Source organism: Manis pentadactyla, chromosome 9 (assembly GCF_030020395.1).
Source record: "Manis pentadactyla isolate mManPen7 chromosome 9, mManPen7.hap1, whole genome shotgun sequence".
In the NCBI taxonomy this organism is placed as follows: domain Eukaryota; kingdom Metazoa; phylum Chordata; class Mammalia; order Pholidota; family Manidae; genus Manis; species Manis pentadactyla.
Window position 1 is genome coordinate 96213114 of NC_080027.1, and position 22058 is coordinate 96235171.

Below are 22058 nucleotides of genomic sequence, written 5' to 3' on the forward strand. Positions count from 1 at the left end.
GTCAGTCTCCAATCTTCTGAGGCATAACAAACAAGTTCTTACATGTAGAACAAATTCTTACATAATGAATAAGTTACATAGTGAACAGTACAAGGGGAGTCATCACAGAAACTTTCGGTTTTGCTCATGCATTATGAACTCTAAACAGTCAGTTCAAATATGAATACTCATTTGGTTTTTATACTTGATTTATATGTGGATACCACATTTCTCTCTTTATTATTATTATTTTTAATAAAATGCTGAAGTGGTAGGTAGCTACAAGATAAAGGTAGAAAACATAGTTTAGTGTTGTAAGAGAGCAAATGTAGATGATCAGGTGTGTGCCTGTAGACTATGTGTTAATCCAAGCTAGACCAGGGCAATAAAACATCCACGTATGCAGAAGATTTCTCTCAGAACGGGGGGGGTGAGGTTCTAAGCCTCACCTCTGTTGATCCCCAATTTCTCACCTGATGGCCCCCCTGCGACTGTGCCTGTCTTAGGTTGTTCCTCCCTTGAGGAATCTTACCCGTCTCTGGCTAACCAGTCATCTTCCGGGGCCATACAGGGAAATGTGAAGTTGGTAAGTGAGAGGGAAGCCTTATTGTTTGAAAAGGTTAGCTTTTGACTTCTTTGCATATTTATGCCCTGTGGCTTCTATGCCCAGCATTTGTCTTGAGGTATCTTTACCACTTGGAGGAGTTATGATACTCGGTAAATTTGATATGAGGCACGAATTCTATTTAAGGGTTGTAATTAGGAAGGAAGAAGAAAAGCTATAGAAGTAGCAGACGGAAGAAAACATGGGAAGATTGATTATTTCTTTGACATATCTTCTTGTAGAGTAACTTCAGCATATATAGGTTTTAAGCTACTACTTAAATTGCGCACACACATTAACATAATAGGAGTATAGTTACATAACCAAAGCATATCTGTAATTACCAGCCATCTCCAGTGAAACCAAGAAAACCATTAAGGCACCTCAGGCATTTGTGAAAACTTATCTATGATATGGTGGATATTGTCCAAATGAACTTGAACAGTCTGAGAGAAATCAGACAAATTAAAACAACCCATTCCTGGGGACTGTTCACATGCCATATGTTCTTTTAACAGTAAATAGTCTGTAGTTGTAAGAGTTTGGAGCGCTACAATTTGCACTTCTCCAAATTCTTGGTTGAGTTCCAACAGTATAGATCCAGTCAAATTTGTTGTTTTACTGTATGCACAGGCCAGCTTAGATATCTCCTTCCTCATTCCCATGGCAAGTCCAGGAACTGGTGGGATGAGTGCATCTACAGCTGTAGCAGTGCGTGGATCTTTGTTGGGGTTTTTTGATGATCATCTTCTGGCATGAGTCTTCCAGAGAGTGCAGATGTTGGAAGTTCTTTTTCATATCGTATCTTAGTTCATTTTCGGGGTAGCCCAATTAGGCTTTGATCCTCTGTATAAACACAAACAGACCCTTTGCCTACACTTTTATATGCCCTTTATACCCTTGTGTAGAACTCGTTGGAGGTTACCACACAGGAACTGCCCTTTTTTTTTTTTTTGCTTTGTTTTTGGTATCACTAATCTACACTTACATGACGAATATTATGTTTACTAGGCTCTCCCCTATACCAGGTCTCCCCTATAAACCCCTTTACAGTCACTGTCCATCAGCATAGCAAAATGTTGTAGAATCACTACTTGCCTTCCCTGTGTTGTACAGCCCTCCCTTTTCTCCTACCCCCCCATGTATGTTAATCTTAATACCCCCTACTTCTCCCCCCCTTATCCCTCCCTACCCACCCATCCTCCCCAGTCCCTTTCCCTTTGGTACCTGTTAGTCCATTCTTGAGTTCTGTGATTCTGCTGCTGTTTTGTTCCTTCAGTTTTTCCTTTGTTCTTATATTCCACAGATAAGTGAAATCATTTGGTATTTCTCTTTCTCCGCTTGGCTTGTTTCACTGAGCATAATACCCTCCAGCTCCATCCATGTTGCTGCAAATGATTGGATTTGCCCTTTTCTTATGGCTGAGTAGTATTCCATTGTGTATATGTACCACATCTTCTTTATCCATTCATCTATTGATGGACATTTAGGTTGCTTCCAATTCTTGGCTATTGTAAATAGTGCAGCAATAAACATAGGGGTGCATCTGTCTTTCTCAAACTTGATTGCAGCGTTCGTAGGGTAAATTCCTAGGAGTGGAATTCCTGGGTCAAATGGTAAGTCTGTTTTGAGCATTTTGATGTACCTCCATACTGCTTTCCACAATGGTTGAACTAACTTACATTCCCACCAGCAGTGTAGGAGGGTTCCCCTTTCTCCATAGCCTCGCCAACATTTGTTGTTGTTTGTCTTTTGGATGGCAGCCATCCTTACTGGTGTGAGGTGATACCTCATTGTAGTTTTAATTTGCATTTCTCTGATAATTAGCGATGTGGAGCATCTTTTCATGTGTCTGTTGGCCATCTGTATTTCTTTTTTGGAGAACTGTCTGTTCAGTTCCTCTGCCCATTTTTTAATTGGGTTATTTGTTTTTTGTTTGTCGAGGCGTGTGAGCTCCTTATATATTCTGGACATCAAGCCTTTATCGGATGTGTCATTTTCAAATATATTCTCCCATACTGTAGGGATCCTTCTTGTTCTATTGATGGTGTCTTTTGCTGTACAGAAGCTTTTCAGCTTAATATAGTCCCACTTACTCATTTTTGCTGTTGTTTTCCTTGCCCGGGGAGATATGTTCAAGAAGAGGTCACTCATGTTTATGTCTAAGAGGTTTTCGCCTATGTTTTCTTCCAAGAGTTTAATGGTTTCATGGCTTACATTCAGGTCTTTGATCCATTTTGAGTTTACTTTTGTATATGGGGTTAGACAATGGTCCAGTTTCATTCTCCTACATGTAGCTGTCCAGTTTTGCCAGCACCACCTGTTGAAGAGACTGTCATTTCGCCATTGTATGTCCATGGCTCCTTTATCAAATATTAATTGACCATATATGTCTGGGTTAATGTCTGGATTCTCTAGTCTGTTCCATTGGTCTGTGGCTCTGCTCTTGTGCCAGTACCAAATTGTCTTGATTACTATGGCTTTATAGTAGAGCTTGAAGTTGGGGAGTGAGATCCCCCCTACTTTATTCTTCTTTCTCAGGATTGCTTTGGCTATTCGGGGTCTTTGGTGTTTCCATATGAATTTTTGAATTATTTGTTCCAGTTCATTGAAGAATGTTGCTGGTAGTTTCATAGGGATTGCATCAAATCTGTATATTGCTTTGGGCAGGATGGCCATTTTAACGATATTAATTCTTCCTAGCCATGAGCATGGGATTAGTTTCCATCTGTTAGTGTCCCCTTTAATTTCTCTTAAGAGTGACTTGTAGTTTTCAGAGTATAAGTCTTTCACTTCTTTGGTTAGGTTTATTCCTAGGTATTTTATTTTTTTTGATGCAATTGTGAATGGAGTTGTTTTCCTGATTTCTCTTTCTGTTGGTTCATTGTTAGTATATAGGAAAGCCACAGATTTCTGTGTGTTGATTTTGTATCCTGCAACTTTGCTGTATTCCGATATCAGTTCTAGTAGTTTTGGGGTGGAGTCTTTAGGGTTTTTTATGTACAGTATCATGTCATCTGCAAATAGTGACAGTTTAACTTCTTCTTTACCAATCTGGATTCCTTGTATTTCTTTATTTTGTCTGATTGCCGTGGCTAGGACCTCCAGTACTATGTTAAATAACAGTGGAGAGAGTGGGCATCCCTGTCTAGTTCCCGATCTCAGAGGAAATGCTTTCAGCTTCTCACTGTTCAATATAATGTTGGCTGTGGGTTTATCATAGATGGCCTTTATTATGTTGAGGTACTTGCCCTCTATTCCCATTTTGCTGAGAGTTTTTAACATGAATGGATGTTGAACTTTGTCAAATGCTTTTTCAGCATCTATGGAGATGATCATGTGGTTTTTGTCTTTCTTTTTGTTGATGTGGTGGATGATGTTGATGGACTTTCGAATGTTGTACCATCCTTGCATCCCTGGGATGAATCCCACTTGGTCATGGTGTATGATCCTTTTGATGTATTTTTGAATTCGGTTTGCTAATATTTTGTTGAGTATTTTTGCATCTACGTTCATCAGGGATATTGGTCTGTAGTTTTCTTTTTTGGTGGGGTCTTTGCCTGGTTTTGGTATTAGGGTGATGTTAGCTTCATAGAATGAGTTTGGGAGTATCCCCTCCTCCTCTATTTTTTGGAAAACTTTAAGGAGAATGGGTATTATGTCTTCACTGTATGTCTGATAAAATTCCGAGGTAAATCCATCTGGCCCGGGGGTTTTGTTCTTTGGTAGTTTTTTGATTACTGCTTCAATTTTGTTGCTGGTAATTGGTCTGTTTAGATTTTCTGTTTCTTCCTGGGTCAATCTTGGAAGGTTATATTTTTCTAGGAAGTTGTCCATTTCTCCTAGGTTTCCCAGCTTGTTAGCATATAGGTTTTCATAGTATTCTCCAATAATTCTTTGCATTTCCGTGGGGTCCGTCGTGATTTTTCCTTTCTCGTTTCTGATACTGTTGATTTGTGTTGACTCTCTTTTCTTCTTAATAAGTCTGGCTAGAGGCTTATCTATTTTGTTTATTTTCTCGAAGAACCAGCTCTTGGTTTCATTGATTTTTGCTATTGTTTTATTCTTCTCAATTTTATTTATTTCTTCTCTGATCTTTATTATGTCCCTCCTTCTGCTGACCTTAGGCCTCATCTGTTGTTCTTTTTCCAATTTCGATAATTGTGACATTAGACCATTCATTTGGGATTGCTCTTCCTTTTTTAAATATGCTTGGATTGCTATATACTTTCCTCTTAAGACTGCTTTTGCTGTGTCCCACAGAAGTTGGGGCTTAGTGTTGTTGTTGTCATTTGTTTCCATATATTGCTGGATCTCCATTTTGATTTGGTCATTGATCCATTGATTATTTAGGAGCGTGTTGTTAAGCCTCCATGTGTTTGTGAGCCTCTTTGCTTTCTTTGTACAGTTTATTTCTAGTTTTATGCCTTTGTGGTCTGAAAAGTTGGTTGGTAGGATTTCAATCTTTTGGAATTTTCTGAGGCTCTTTTTGTGGCCTAGTATGTGGTCTATTCTGGAGAATGTTCCATGTGCACTTGAGAAGAATGTATATCCCGCTGCTTTTGGATGTAGAGTTCTATAGATGTCTATTAGGTCCATCTGCTCTACTGTGTTGTTCAGTGCTTCCGTGTCCTTACTTATTTTCTGCCCAGTGGATCTATCCTTTGGGGTGAGTGGTGTGTTGAAGTCTCCTAGAATGAATGCATTGCAGTCTATATCCCCCTTTAGTTCTGTTAGTATTTGTTTCACATATGCTGGTGCTCCTGTGTTGGGTGCATATATATTTAGAATGGTTATATCCTCTTGTTTGACTGAGCCCTTTATCATTATGTATTGTCCTTCTTTATCTCTTGTTACTTTCTTTGTTTTGAAGTCTATTTTGTCTGATATTAGTACTGCAACCCCTGCTTTCTTCTCACTGTTGTTTGCTTGAAATATGTTTTTCCATCCCTTGACTTTTAGTCTGTACATGTCTTTGGGTTTGAGTTGAGTTTCTTGTAAGCAGCATATAGATGGGTCTTGCTTTTTTATCCATTCTGTTACTCTGTGTCTTTTGATTGGTGCATTCAACCCATTAACATTTAGGGTGACTATTGAAAGATATGTACTTATTGCCATTGCAGGCTTTAAATTTGTGGTTACCAAAGGTTCAAGGTTAGCCTCTTTAGTATCTTACTGCCTAACTTAGCTCGCTTATTGAGCTGTTATATACACTATCTGGAGATTCTTTTCTTCTCTCCCTTCTTGTTCCTCCTCCTCGATTCTTCATATGTTGGGTGTTTTGTGCTGTGCTCTTTCTAGGAGTGCTCCCATCTAGAGCAGTCCCTGTAAGATGTTCTGTAGAGGTGGTTTGTGGAAAGCAAATTCCCTCAGCTTTTGTTTGTCTGGGAATTGTTTAATCCCACCATCATATTTGAATGATAGTCGTGCTGGATACAGTATCCTTGGTTCAAGGCCCTTCTGTTTCATTGTATTAAATATATCATGCCATTCTCTTCTGGCCTGTAGGGTTTCTGTTTAGAATTCTGACGTTAGCCTGATGGGTTTCCCTTTATAGGTTACCTTTTTCTCTCTAGCTGCCTTTAACACTCTTTTCTTGTCCTTGATCTTTGCCATTTTAATTATTATGTGTCTTGGTGTTGCCCTTCTTGGATCCTTTCTGTTGGGGGTTCTGTGTATTTCCGTGGTCTGTTCGATTACTTCCTCCCCCAGTGTGGGGAAGTTTTCAGCAATTATTTCTTCTAAGATACTTTCCATCTCTTTTCCTCTCTCTTCTTCTTCTGGGACCCCTATAATACGGATATTGTTCCTTTTGGATTGGTCACACAGTTCTCTTAATATTGTTTCATTCCTGGAGATCCTTTTGTCTCTCTCTATGTCAGCTTCTATGCGTTCCTGTTCTCTGATTTCAATTCCATCAATGGCCTCTTGCATTCTATCCATTCTGCTTATAAACCCTTCCAGAGTTTGTTTCATTTCTGCGATCTCCTTTCTGGCATCTGTGATCTCCTTCCGGACTTCATCCCATTTCTCTTGCGTATTTCTCTGCATCTCTGTCAGCATGTTTATGATTCTTATTTTGAATTCTTTTTCAGGGAGACTGGTTAGGTCTTTCTCCTTCTCTGGTGTTGTCTCTGTGATCTTTGTCTGCCTGTAGCTTTGCCTTTTCATGGTGATAGGAATAGTCTGCAGAACTGGGACGAGTGACGGCTGGAAGGACTTCCTTTCTTGTTGGTTTGTGGCCCTCATCTCCTGGGAGAACAGCGACCTCTAGTGGCTTGTGCTGCACAGCTGCGCGCAGACAGGGTTTCTGCTTCCTGCCCGGCTGCTATGGAGTTAATCTCCGCTGTTGCTGTGGGCGTGGCCTGGCTCGGGCAGCTACTCCAAAATGGTGGAGTCGCGTTGGAGCAGAACCGGCTGGGAGGCTATTTATCTCCGTAAGGGGCCTCCCTGCTCCCTGCAGCCCAGGGGTTAGGGTGCCCAGAGATCCCGGATTCCCTACCTCTGGATTAAGTGACCCGCCCTGCCCCTTTAAGACTTCCAAAAAGCACCCGCCAAAACAAAACAACGCCCACCAAAAAAAAAAAAAGAAAAAAAAATTTTTTTAATTAAAAAAAAAAAAAAAGTTTTTAATTAAAAAAAAAAAAAAAGGTGGTCGTTCGTTTTTCTTTATTCTGCGGTGCCAGCCTCAGGCCTCTGCTCACCGGTCTTTCTGCCCTGTTTCCCTAGTATTGGGGTCCCTATCCCTTTAAGACTTCCAAAAAGCGCTCGCCAAAACAAAACAGCAAAAAAGCAAAAAAAAATGGTCGCGCGCTTTTCTTATGCCCTCTGTCGCCCAGCCTCCAGTGCCTGCTCACTGTTCTTGCTGCCCTGTTTTCCTAGTATCAAGCGCCCTGCACTCTGGCCTGGATGGCTGGGGCTGGGTGTTCGGCAGTCCTGGGCTCCGTCTCCCTCCCGCTCTGCCTGCTCTTCTCCCGCCGGGAGCTGGGGGGAGGGGCGCTCGGCTCCCGCGGGGCCGGGGCTTGTATCTTACCCCCTTTGCGAGGCGCTGGGTTCTCTCAGGTGCGGATGTGGTCTGGATATTGTCCTGTGTCCTCTGGTCTTTATTCTAGGAAGGGTTGTCTTTGTTATATTTTCATAGATATATGTTGTTTTGGGAGGAGATTTCCGCTGCTCTACTCACGCCGCCATCTTCTGCCCCCCTGAACCAGGTTCTTTTGATGTTTCCTATGTCTGTGTGGTGCCCTCTAGTGCCCAGAAACTCCTGTCTCTGGAGCTACTCAGTCCCTTGAGTGAGGGTGGGCGGTGTAGGGGAGCAGTGGTGGTGCCTGGGGAAAGAACTGTTTCCTGATCCCCAGCTGCAGTGCCTGTCTCCAGTATCAGAGTCAGTGGGCCAAGCACACAGGTGTAAACCTCTGTGCTTTGCATCTCTAGTGGTTGTAGGAGGGGCCTCCCTGTGACTGGCCTGATGCCAGTGCAGTGACTGCCGGTTTGCAAGCATGTGCCAGCAGGCCAGGAAGAATGCTCAGCAGTCTGCACATCACAGTGGGGAACCTTGGAGCTGAGTAGCCAGTCAAAGGGATGGAGTACCTGAAGCTCCTCAAAGTTCCCAACCTGCTGGGCAAAGTGTGCTGAGACAAACTTGTCCACCTATCCCTTCTCCCTCACAGCAAGCTCCGTGCAAATACCACCCCTTCAGCAACCTTCTCACTGCTCAGAAGCCTCTCAGACCACCTCCCTTTCCTTTATCTCAATCTCTCAATCACTCAACCCATACCAGCTCCCCAACCTCGCCAATATCCACAGCACCACACAATGCAGGTTTGTGCTCCAAAGTAGACCTCCAGGGCTGGAAGTTCAGCAGTTTTTGGCTTCCACCCCCTCCCCACTCTGTTTCTCTTCCTCACCCCAGAGAGCTGGTGTGGGGGAAGGGCTTGGTTCCCACCAGATCAGGGCTTTCATACATTACCCTACTTCGTGAGGTCTGCTCTGTACGTGAGGTCTTTTTGCAGTCTGCTGCAGCCTTTCTTCCTGTTGCTGTTTTAGGGTTACTTGAATTAAGTATATTTTCTTCCTATATGTGGTTTTGGGAGGAGTTCTCTGTCTCACCTCTCATGCCACCATCTTCAGTCTGATACTAGTATTTTAATCTTTCTGATGCAATTGTGAATAGAATTGTTTTCCTGGTTTCTCTTTCTGCTAGTTCATTATTAGTGTATAGGAATGCAACAGATTTCTGTGTATTAATTTTGTATCCTCCAAATTTCATGAATTCAGATATTAGTTCTAGTACTTTTGGAGTGGAGTCTTTAGGGTTTTTTATGTACAATATCATGTCATCTGCAAACAGTGACAGTTTGACTTCTTCCTTATCAATCTGGATGCCTTTTATTTATTTGTGTTGTCTGGTTGCCATGGCTAGGACCTCCAGTACTATGTTGAATAAAAGTGGGTAGAGTGGTCATCCTTGTCTTGCTCCCGATTCTAGAGGAAAATCTTTCAGCTTCTCACTGTTAAGTATGGTGTTGGCTGTGGGTTTGTCATATATGGCCTTTATTATGTTGAGCTGCTTGCCCTCTATACCCATTTTGTTGAGAGTTTTTATCATGAATGAATGTTAAATTTTGTCAAATGCTTTTTCAACATCTATGGAGTGGTCATGTGGTTTTTGTCCTTCTTTTTATTGATGTGGTGGGTGATGTTGGTGGATTTTCGAATGTTGTACCATCCTTGCATCAGTGGGATGAATCCCACTTGATCATGATGGATGATCTTTTTGATATATTTTTTAATTCAGTTTGCTAATATTTTGTTCTGTATTTTTGCATGTATGTACATCAAGGATATTGGTCTCTAGTTTTCTTTTCTATTGATGTCTTTGCCTGGTTTTTGTGTTAGAGTGATGCTGGCTTCATAGAATGAGTTTGAAAGTATTCCGTCCTCTTCTATTTCTTGGAAAACTTTAAAGAGAATGGGTATTACGTCTTCTCTAAATGTCTGATAAAATTCAGTGGTACATCCATCTGGACCGGGAGTTTTGTTCTTGGGTAGTTTCTTGAATACCGATTCAATTTCATTGCTGGTAATTGGTCTGTTTAGATATTCTGCTTCTTCCTGGGTCAGTCTTGGAAGGTTATATTTTCCTAGAAAGTTGTCCATTTCTTCTAGATTGTCCAGTTTGTTAGCATATAGATTTTCATAGTATTCTCTAATAATTATTTGTATTTCTGTGGTGTCCATTGTGACTTTTCCTTTCTCATTTCTGATTCTGTTTATACATGTACATTCTCTTTTTTTCTTAATAAGTCTGGCTAGGGGCTTCTGTATTTTGTTAATTTTCTCAAAGAACCAGCTCTTGGTTTTATTAATTTTTTCTATTGTTTTATTCTCAGTTTTATTTATTTGTTCTCTGATCTTTATTATGTCTCTCCTTCTGCTGACTTTGGACCTCATTTTTTTCTTCTTTTTCCAGTTTCAATAATTGTGAATTTAGACTATTCATTTGGGATTGTTTCTCCTTCTTAAATAGCATTGTGCTGTTGTTTTCATTTGTCTCCATATATTGCTTGATCTCTGTTTTAATTTGGTCATTGATCCATTGATTATTTAGGAGCATGCTGTTAAGCCTTCATGTATTTGTGAGCCCTTTTGTTTTCTTTGTACAGTTTATTTCTAGTTTTATACCTTTGTGATCTGAGGGGTTGGTTGGTAGAATTTCAGTGTTTTTGTATTTACTGAGGCTCTTTTTGTGGCCTAGTATGTGGTCTATTCTGGAAAACATTCCATGTGCACTTGAAAAGAATGTGTATCCTGCTGCTTTTGGGTGTAGAGTTCTGTAGATGTCTGTTAGGTCCATCTGTTCTACTGTTTTGTTCAATGCCTCTGTGTCCTTACTTATTTTGTATCTGGTTGATGTGTCCTTTGGAGTGAGTGGAGTGTGGAAGTCTCTTAAAATGAGTGCATTGCATTCTATTTCCCCTTATAATTCTGTTAGTATTTGATTCACATATGTTTGTGCTCCTGTGTTGGGCACATAGATATTTATAATGGTTATATCCTCTTGTTGGATTGACCCCTTTATCAGTATGTAATGTACTTCTTTGTCTCTTCTAACTTTCTTTGTTTTGAAGTCTATTTTGTCTGATACAAGTACTGCAACACCTGCTTTTTTCTCTGTATTAGTTGCATGAAATGTCTTTTTCCATCCCCTCAGTTTTAGTTTCTGTATGTCTTTGGGTTTGAAGTGAGTCTCTTCTAGGAAGCATATAGTTGGATCTTTTTTTTTTTTTATCCATTCAGTGACTCTATGTCTTTTGATTGGTGCATTCAAACCATTTACATTTAGGCTGATTATTGATAGGTATGTACTTATTGCCATTGCAGGCTTTAGATTCGTGGTTACCAAAGGTTCAAGGGTAACTTCCTTACTATCTAAGAGTCTAACTTAACTCACTTAGTATGCTATTACAAACACAATATAAAGGTTCTTTTTTTTCTCTTCTTCTCTTCCTACTCCATTTTTATATATTAGGTATCATATTCTGTATTCTTTGTCTATCCCTTTTTATTACCTCCGGTGACAGCTATTTAACCCTAGGAACACTTCCATCTAGAGCAGTTCCTCCAGAATACACTGTAGAGATGATTTGCTTATCTAGAAATTATTTAATCCCTCCTTCAAATGTAAATTATTGTCTTGCCAGATAAAGTATTCTTGGTTCATGGCCCTTCCGCTTCATTGCATTAAATATATCATGCCACTCCTTTCTGGCATGTAATGTTTCTGCTGACAAGTCTGATGATAGCCTGATGGGTTTTCCTTTGTATGTGATCATATTTCTCTCTCTGGCTGCTTTTAATAGTCTGTCTTTATCCTTGAGCTTTGCCATTTTAATTATTATATGTCTTGGTGTTGTCCTCCTTGTGTCCCTTGTGTTGGGAGATCTGTGCACCTCCATGGCCTGAGAGACTATCTCCTTCCCCAGATTGGGGAAGTTTTCCACAATTAAGTTCCTCAAAGACACTTCCTATCTCCTTTTCTCTCTCTTCTTATTCTGGTACCCCTATAATGCAAATATTGCTCTGTTTGGATTGGTCACACAGTTCTCTCAGTATTCTTTCATTCTTAGAGATCCTTTTTTCTCTCTGTGCCTCAACCTCTTTGTATTCCTCTTCCCTAATGTCTATTTCATTTATCTTCTCCTGCACTGTATCTAATCTGCTTTTAATACCCTCCACTGTGTTCTTCAACAATTGGTTCTCCACTGTAAATTTGTTCCTGAGGTCTTGAATATTTTTCTGTACCTCCATGAGCATGCTAATGAATTTTATTTTGAAATCTCTTTCAGAAATATTCGTGAGGTCAATTTCATTTGAATCTTTCTCAGGTGTATTCATAATTTTTCTTTGCACCAGGTTCCTTTGACATTTTATAATTTGTCTGTGGTGCCCTCTTGTGTCCAGAAACTCTACTCTCTTGAGCTGGTCAGCCCCTGGAGCAATGTCGGGGGTCGCATGGGAGTGGTGTTGGTGCTTGGGGGAGGAAAGAGCTGTTTCCTCCTTCCCAGCTGCTATGCCTGTCTCCACTGCCAGAACCAGTGGGCTGAGCACACCAATGTTAGCCTCTATGCTTTGTGTTTGTAGTTGCCGTAGGGGAGTTTCTGCCTGGCCTGATGCCAGGGCAGGGGTTGCCGGTTTGCGAGCCTAAGTCAGGTGTGGGCTAGCCAGAAAGAAGATACAGCACGCTGCCTATCACCGTGTGGGTCTTGGAGCTGCATAGCCAGTCAGGTGGATGGAGAGCCTGAAGATTGTTTAAACTCCCAACCCTGTTCTGTGAGGTCTGTTCTTTTCTCCAGGTGTATGCAGTCTGGCACAGCCTTCTTTCCTGTTGCTCTTTCAGGATTAGTTGTGTTAATTATATTTTCGTATTATATGTAGTTTTAAGAGGAGGTCTCTGTCTCACCTCTCACCATGGAATCTTTAATCCAATCTTCCCCATACTCCTTTTTTTTTTGAGAGGGCATCTCTCATATTTGTTGATCAAATGGTTGTTAACAACAATAAAATTCTGTATAGGGGACTCAATGCACAGTCATTAATCAACCCCAAGCCTATATCTCAATAGTCTCCAATCTTCTGAAGCATAACGAACAAGTTCTTACATGGTGAACAAGTTCTTACATAGTGAATAAGTTCTTACATGGTGAACAGTACAAGGGCAGTCATATCACAGAAACTTTCGGTTTTGATCACGCATCATGAACTATAAACAATCAAGTCAGATATGATTATTCGTTTGATTTTTATACTTGATTTATATGTGAATCCCACATTTCTCCCTTATTATTATTATTATTTTTTAAATAAAATGCTGAAGTGGTAGGTAGATGCAAGATAAAGGTAGAAAACATAATTTAGTGCTGTAAGAGGGCAAAAATGTAGATGATCAGGTCTGTGCCTATAGACTAAGTATTAATCCAAGCTACACAAGGGCAACAAAACATCCACAGATGCAGAAGATTTCTCTCAAAATGGGGGGGGGGTGAGATTCTAAGCCTCACCTCTTTTGATCCCCAAATTCTCTCCTGATGGTCCCCCTGTGACTGTGCCTGTCTTAGGTTGTTCCTCCCTTGAGGAATCTTACCCATCTCTGGCTAACCAGTCATATTCCGGGGCCATACAGGGAAATGTAAAGTTGGTAAGTGAGAGAGAAGCAATATTGTTTGAAAAGGTTAGCTTTTTACTTCTTTGCAGATTTATGCCCTGTGACTTCTATGCCCAGCATTTGTCTTGAGGTATCTTTACCACTTGGAAGAATTATGATACTCAGTAATTTTCTATATGAGGCACGAATTCTACTAAAGAGCTGTAATTAGGAAGGAAGAAGAAAAGCTATAGAAGTAGCAGATGGAAGAAAACATGGGAAGATTGATTATTTCTTTGACATATCTTCTTGTAGTGTAACATAAGCATGTATAGGTTTTAAACTACTAATTAAATTGCACACACACATTAACATAATAGGAATACAGCTACATAACAAAAGCAGACCTACAATTACCAGCCATATCCAGTGAAACCAAGAAAACCAGTTAGGTATCCTAGGCATTTGTGAAAACTTATCAATGATATGATGGATATTGTCTAACTGAATTTGAATAGTTGAGAAAAATCAGACAAATTAAAACAACACATTCCTGGGAACTATTCACATCCCATATGTTTTTTAACAGTAGATAGTCTATAGTCACACGATTTTGGAGCACTGCAACTTGCACTTCTCCTAATTCTTGGTTGAGTTCCGACAGTATAGATCCAGTCAAATTTGTTGTTTTACTGTATGCACAGGCCAGCTTAGATATCTCCTTCTTCATTCCAATGGCAAGTCCAGGAACTGGTGGGATGAATGCAGCTACAACTGCATCAGCGCCAGGATCTTTGTTGAAGTTTTTTGATGTACATCTTCTGGAATGACTCTTCCAGAGGATGTTGATGTTGGAAGTTCTTCTTCATATCGTATCTTAATTCGTTTTCTGGGTAGCCAAGTTAGGCTTTGATCCTCTGTATAAACGCAAACAAACCCTTTGCCCACACTTTGATATGACCTTTATACCATTGTGAAGAACCTATTGGAGATCACCACACAGGAACTGCTTTTTTTTTTTAAGAGAAAGGAATATTATCAGGGAAATGTACTTCCATAGCTGATCATCTAACACCTTTTAAAAGATCAAAATTAAGGATATGTAAAGCATGCATTAATCGTTGATTTGCAGTTAGTTTTATCCTATCAGGGAGTAATCCCCCTTTTCTTTCTCTTTTTTTTGTTATCATTAATCTACAATTACATGAAGAATATTATGTTTACTAGGCTCTCCCCTATACCAAGTCCCCCCTACAAACCCCATTACAGTCACTGTCCATCAGCATAGCAAAATGTTGTAGAATCACTACGTCTTCTCTGTGTTGCACAGCCCTCCCCTTTCTCCCACCCCCCACATTATGCATGCTAATCATAATACCCCCTTTCTTCTTCCCCCCCTTATCCCTCCCTACTCACCCATCCTCCCAGGTCCCTTTCCCTTTGGTACCTGTTAGACCATTCTTGGGTTCTGTGATTCTGCTGCTGTTTTGTTCCTTCAGTTTTTCCTTTGTTCTTATACTCCACAGATGAGTGAAATCATTTGGTATTTCTCTTTCTCCACTTGACTTATTTCACTGAGCATAATACCCTCTAGCTCCATCCATGTTGTTGCAAATGGTAGGGTTTGTTTTCTTCTTATGGCTGAATAATATTCCATTGTGTATATGTACCACATCTTCTTTATCCATTCATCTACTGATGGACACTTAGGTTGCTTCCAATTCTTGGCTATTGTAAACAGTGCTGCGATAAACATAGGGGTGCATCTGTCTTTTTCAAACTGGAGTGCTGCATTCTTAGGGTAAATTCCTAGGAGTGGAATTCCTGGGTCAAATGGTAAGACTGTTTTGAGGAACCTCCATACTGCTTTCCACAATGGTTGAACTAATTTACATTCCCACCAGCAGTGTAGGAGGGTTCCCCTTTCTCCACAACCTCACCAACATTTGTTGTTGTCTGTCTTTTGGTTGGTAGCCATCCTTACTGGTGTGAGGTGATATCTCATTGTGGTTTTAATTTGCATTTCTCTGATAATTAGCGGTGTGAAGCATCTTTTCATGTGTCTGTTGGCCATCTGAATTTCTTTTTGGAGAACTGTCTGTTCAATTCCTCTGCCCATTTTTTAATTGGATTGTTTGTTTTTTGTTTGTTGAAGTGGGTAAGCTCTTTATATATTTTGGATGTCAAGCCTTTATTGGATCTGTCATTTACAAATATATTCTCCCATACTGTAGGGTACCTTTTTGTTCTATTGATGGTGTCTTTTGCTGTACAGAAGCTTTTCAGCTTAATATAGTCCCACTTGTTCATTTTTGCTTCTGTTTCCCTTGCCCAGGGAGATATGTTCAAGAAGAGGTCACTCATGTTTATGTCTAAGAGATTTTTGCCTATGTTTTTTTCTAAGAGTTTTATGGTTTCATGACTTACATTCAGGTCTTTGATCCATTTTGAATTTACTTTTGTGTATGGGGTTAGACAATGGTTCAGTTTCATTCTCTTACATGTAGCTGTCCAGTTTTGCCAGCACCATCTGTTGAAGAGACTGTTATTTCCCCATTGTATGTCTATGGCTCCTTTATCAAATATTAATTGACCATATATGTTTGGGTTAATGTCTGGAGTCTCTAATCTGTTCTACTGGTCTGGGGCTCTGTTCTTGTGCCAGTACCAAATTGTCTTGATTACTATGGCTTTGTAGTAGATCTTGAAGTTGGGGAGTGAGATGCCCCCCACCAATTTATTCTTCTTTCTCAGGATTGCTTTGGCTATTCGGGGTCTTTGGTGTTTCCATATGAATTTTTCCCCATACTCCTTTTTGACCTTACAATTTATACTTTATTTGGACCCTTATTTAAGAAAAATCTTTATCTACCCAGAGTTTAAAAGATTTTTATTCTATATTTTTACTTTCAAATATATGTCATAAATTCATCTGGAGTCCACCTTCTATATAATATAAGATAGGCATTTATTACTTTCTGCATATAAAGAACAAGCATCTATTAAACTATTTTTCCCTATTATTTTCTGATATCATCTTTGTTCCATATAGAGATGGGTTGATTTCTGAACTCTTCTTTCCTATTGGTAGGTTTCACTGATCCTGTCTGCAACATGTTTCACATAGTTGCAGTTCAGTTTCAAGGGTGTACAGTCTTCCATTGAATAACATACTTTAAATGTAAATGGAGAAATTCTTCAATCAAAAGACATAGAATGAATGAATGGATTAAAAAAAATAAGAGCCTTCCACTATAATTAGCACTCACAATATAGGTAAGTCATGGGGAAATCAGTACAGACAGAGAAGACAAGTAATGACTCTATTGCATCTTACTACACTGATAGACAGTGACTGCAATGGGGTCAGGGGGAACTTGATAATATGGGTGAATGTTGAAACCACAATGTTGCTCATGTGAAATCTTCATAAGATTGTATATCAGTGATAACTTAATAAATAAATAAAATAAGATAAGAGCCATCTATATGCTACCTAAAAGAGATTCTTCAGATGTAAGGACACATAGAAAATGACAGGGGATGAAAAAAGCTATTCCATACAAATACAAACCCAAAGAAAGTGGGATTAGCTGTACTTAGATGAGACAAAATAGACTTTAAAACAAAGACTGTAATAAGAGACGAACAAGGGCATTATATAATTGTAAAGGGGTCCATCCAAGAGAATATGACATTTTAAAATATTTATGAACCCAACATAGAAGCTCCTGAATATATAAAGCAAGTACTAACAGAACTAACAGGAGAATTATAAAGCCATACAGTAATAGTAGGGATCTTTAATACCCCCATTTGCATTAATGGGTATATCATCCAGAGAAAAAAATCCATAAAAAGCATCGGTCTTAAACAACACAGACTAGATGGACTTAACAGATATCTACAGAATATCCTATCCCAAGGCAACAGAATACATGTTTTTCTCAAGCACTCGTGAAACATTCTCCAGGATAGGTCATATTTTACAACAAAAAAAGTCTTAATAAGTTCAAGAAGATTGAAATCATTCAAGCAATCAAATTCAAACACTGAACACAATGGAATTAAACTAGAAACCTGGAAACAAGAAAACTGGAAAATTCACAAAGATGTGAGGATTAAACAGCATGTTACTAATGGGTCAGAAAATAAATCAAAAGAGAAACTGAAAAATACATTGAGACAAATGAAAATGGAAATACAATATGCCAAAACTTATGGGATTCAGAAAAAGCAGTTTTAAGAGAGAGTCATAGCTTAAATGCCTCCATCAAGAAAAAAAAAACTCAACCTAAAATTGCATCTTAAAGGAAACTAGGAAAAGAACAAAGTTAGTAGAAGAGTTAGTAAAAATAAAGTCATAACAAAGATCAGAGTAGAAATAAATGAAATTAAGACTAAAATAACAATAGATCAGTGAAACTAACAGCTGGTAATTTGAAAAGATAAAATTGATAAACCTTTAGCTAGACTCACTAATAAAAAGGAGAGGACTCAAATAAAACCTGAAATTAACAAGGAGATATAAGTGATAAGAGAGATACAAAGAATCCAAAGATACTACTGTGAGCAAATTATATGCTAACAAATTTGATAAATTAGAAGAAATGGATAAATTACTAGAAATGTACAACCTACCAACACTGGATCAAAGTAAAATAAAAAATCTGAACAGACCAATACTAGTAAGGAGGATGAATTAGTTAATCAGAACCTCCCAACAAACAATATACCAGGACCAGCTTTACTGGTGAATTCTACCAAACATTTAAGGAACACTTAATACCAGTCCTTCTCAAAGTATTCCAAAATATAGAACAGGAGGGACCTCTTCCAAACTCATTTTACAAGGCCAACATTACCCTAATACCAAAACCAGATAAGGATGTTCCAAGAAAAGAAAATTGCAGGCCAATATCAATAAAGATATAGATGCAAAAATGCTCAACAAAATATTAGCAAACCTAATTCAATAGTACATTTAAAGGATTATATACTATGATCAAGTAGGATTTATTTGGGAATACAAGGATGGTTCAACATCCGCAAATCAATGAGATGTAACACAGTAACAAAATTAAGGATAAAAATTAAATGGTCATCTCAGCAAATGTAGAAAAGCAATGACAAAATTCAATATACATATGTGATAAAAACTCTCAACAAAGTGTTTATAGTGGAAATGTACCTCAACATATTAAGACAATATATAACAAGCCTACTGCTCACAATCAAACTCAATGGGAAAATCTGAAAGCTTTTCCATTAAGATATGGAATAAGACAAGGATGCCTATTCTTGCCATTTTTATTCACCATAGTATTGGAAGTCCTAGCCAAGGAAATTAGGCCAGAAAAAGAAATAAAAGATACACAAATTAGCAAGGAACAAGTAAAACTGTCACTATTTGCAGAATGCATGATATATGCAGAAAACCCTAAAGTTTCCGCTCAAAAAAAAAAAACTGTTAGCACTAACAAATGAATTCAGCAGAGTTTCAGGATACAAAATGAATATTCAAAAAATCTATTGTGTTCCTGTACACTAATACTGAACTTTCAGAAATTAGGAAAACAATCTCATTTATAATTGCATCAAAAATAACAAAATACCTAAGAACAAATTTAAACAAGGAGATGAAAGACCTGTTCACTGAAAACTATAAGATATTGATGAAAGAAATTGAAGAAGACACAATAAATGGAAAGATATTCCATGTTAATGGATTGGAAGAATTAATATTGTTAAAATGGCCATACTAAACAAAACAATCCACATTTTAATACACTCCCCATCAAAATTCCAAAAGCATTTTTCATAGAAATAGAACAATTCTAAAATTTGTATAGAACCACAAAGCACCCTGAATAGCAAAAAGCAATCTTGAGAAAGAAGACCAAAGATGAGACCTCCCACACCATGGTTTCAAACTATATTACAAAGTTATAGTGAACAAAACTGTGTGGTATTGGCATAAAAATAGACACATAGATTAATGGTACAAAACAGCCCAGAAAGAAACCCATGTGTATATTGTCAATTAGTTTACAATAAAGAAACCAAGAATATACAATGGGGAAAGGATAGTAATAAATGCTTTTGGGAAAACTGGGAAGCCACAAGCAAAAGAATGAAACTGGGCCACTACTTTATACCATACACAAACATTAATTCAAAGTGAATTAAAGACCTGAAACCATAAAACTCCTAGAAGGAAACATAGGCAGTAAGCTTCTTGATATTGGTCTTGGCTATGATACTTATATTTTAAATGACACCAAAACAAAGGCAAAAAAAGCAAAACTAAACAAGTGGGACTATGTCAAACTAAAAGACTTCTGTGTGGCAAATCATCAACAAAATGAAAAGGAAACCTACTGAACAGGATATTTTCTCCTGAAAATATTTACAAATCGTATATCTGAAAAGGGGCTAATATCCAAAATACATGAAGAATTCATATAACTCCATGCAGGAAAACTTAACAATTAGATTAGAAAATGGGCAGAGGATCTGAATAAACATATATATATATATACTCCACATCTTCATCAGCAATTGCATTTAGTGTTGTCAGTGTTTGGAGTTTTCACCTTTCTAATGGGTGTGTGGTGGTTTCACATTGTTTTACTTTGCAATTCTCTAATGACATATGATGTTGAGCATCTTTTCAGTTGCATATTTGTCATCTAGATGTCTTCTTTGTGCAAATCTTTTTTCCATTTTTTTAAATTGGGCTTTTGTTTTCTTATTGTTGAGTTTCAAGAGGTTTTTTATACAAAAATATTTTGGTTACAAGTCCTTTATCAGATATGAGTAGTTTTGGAAATATTTTCTCCTGGTGATTCACTTATCTTTTTAACTTTAATGAAGCCCAGTTTATCAAATTTTTCTTCCATGGATTGTGCTTTTGGTGTATCTAAAGTCATTGCCAAACCCAGGGTCACCTGGGTTTTCTCCCCTTACATTATCTTTACAGTTTTTTCTTGGCTGTTTCTTTTGTACACAGCATTTATTAGGTCTTACTTTATGAGTTAAGCCCATTCACATTTATTTATATGACTGGTATGTTTGGTCTCAATTCTCTTATAATTATAAATATTTGCTGTGTTTCTTTCTCTACCTGATTGTTTTCTCTCTCCTTTTAAAAAACATGTCTTTCTGCATTCAGGAAAGTTTTATTTTATTATAGTGGTTACCTTTGTATTTATATCTTTGAACATCTTTAGTGCCCTGCTCTCTTATTTACTTGTTTACTATCTGGTTTCTCACTTTTAAATGGTATCATTTAATTGCCACCTATTCCCCAGCCAACATTCAATGAACTTCTACTTTCCTTTATCCTTTTCCTTTTTACCCCAAGTTTTTTTGTTGCAGTATTTCTACTTTGTCAGAATATACAACATTTACGTATTATCCTTTAACCTTTATCTGCACCTGTTAATCTTTTGTCTATAATCAAATATATTAATGCTCACTATCATTCCTTTTGCCAGTTACCTCATTCATTTCTTGGTCTGATGACGTACATCCTCAATTATAGTACAATTGTTGATAAATTTTTTCTATAGTGGCCAGATAGTATACATTTTAGGTTTTTCAGATCAAATGGTCTCTGTTGTAACTACCTAACTCTGCCATTGTAACAGGAAAGCAGCCACAGACACTAAATTAATTGAATGTGGCTGTATTCTATTAAGACTTTATTTACAAAAGCTGGTGGTAAACTGGATTTGGTACACAGGCCATAGTTTTCTGATCCCCCCTTCTCTAGTAGATTCCTCAGAAAGGATTCCTAGGTGTAATATTTCCTGAATTTTTGTTATTACAAATGTTTTTTTCTGTGGCCTTAATGCTTAAAGGAGAGCTTGGCTGGATATAAAATCTTTGGTTCATGTTTTCATTCCTTGAGTTATCTTCTGTGTTAACTTGCTTTATATGTTGCTTTTGAGAATTCTGATGTGCTTCTATCCTATTTGATATTTTTGTTAGGAGGACTAAAGCTTTTCCTTTATCTTTAAAGTCCAACAGATTCACATATGCTTTAGAGTCAATTTTTATAAGTCCATTTTTCCAGGTACTAGGGATCCCTTTCTACATATATATTCAGATCTTCTATTTCTGGAAAGCTTTCTTAGTTATAGATTTAAATATTAGTTGTTTCCCATTGTTTGTTGACTCCAGAGACTCCAATTATACAGGTGTTGGATTTTTGCCTTCCATTCCAAGCACTTTCTCACTGATTCTTCTTCTTTTTTATTTATTTCACTTACACTCTGCTGGTTTTTTTCTTCCTTTCTTCAATGATTTTTATTCAATTGTCATTTAAATATAATCTTCAATCCATATCTTTAATTTAGTTTTCCTATCCTTTGTTATCCATCTGTTTCATTTCCTCATTCAGTCAGCTCTTATTTCTTTCTATTTGTGGTTCCTTTTCGTTCCTAGTTTGTGAATTTAAAATTCAAGGTTTTTCTTTCTCTTATCACCAAATGCTTGTTTGAGGATATTTAATTCAGTTTAGGGTGTTAGTTTGCAGTTTTCTTGTGCTTTTTGTTTGGTTTTTTGAAGGCAGTTTCATTAATGTTTGGTTTTCATTTTTATTCTCCTATAGTAGCTCTGTATGGTTAGAGGGTGTATATATCTATGAATTTCATGGACAGGTTGGCATCTTGGGTTGATTTAGAAGTTTTCTAGTTAAGGTTTTCTTCTGTTAGTGTAGCAAAGTGAAGCTTCTTTAATTGATGGCCTTTTATTGGCTGCATTGTATTTCCTCTGTGTGTGTGTTTTTGTTTTTTGTTTTGATTTGTAACATCCTAAATTTCCCCC

The 22058-nt window shown here is 37.9% G+C and overlaps 1 protein-coding gene across 1 annotated transcript in view; it reads left to right on the forward strand.

Moving 5' to 3' along the window:
* CATSPERE (catsper channel auxiliary subunit epsilon) overlaps positions 1–22058 on the forward strand; it is a 153466-nt gene that overhangs the window by 22301 nt on the left and 109107 nt on the right. The gene's annotated exons all lie outside the window — the stretch shown is intronic.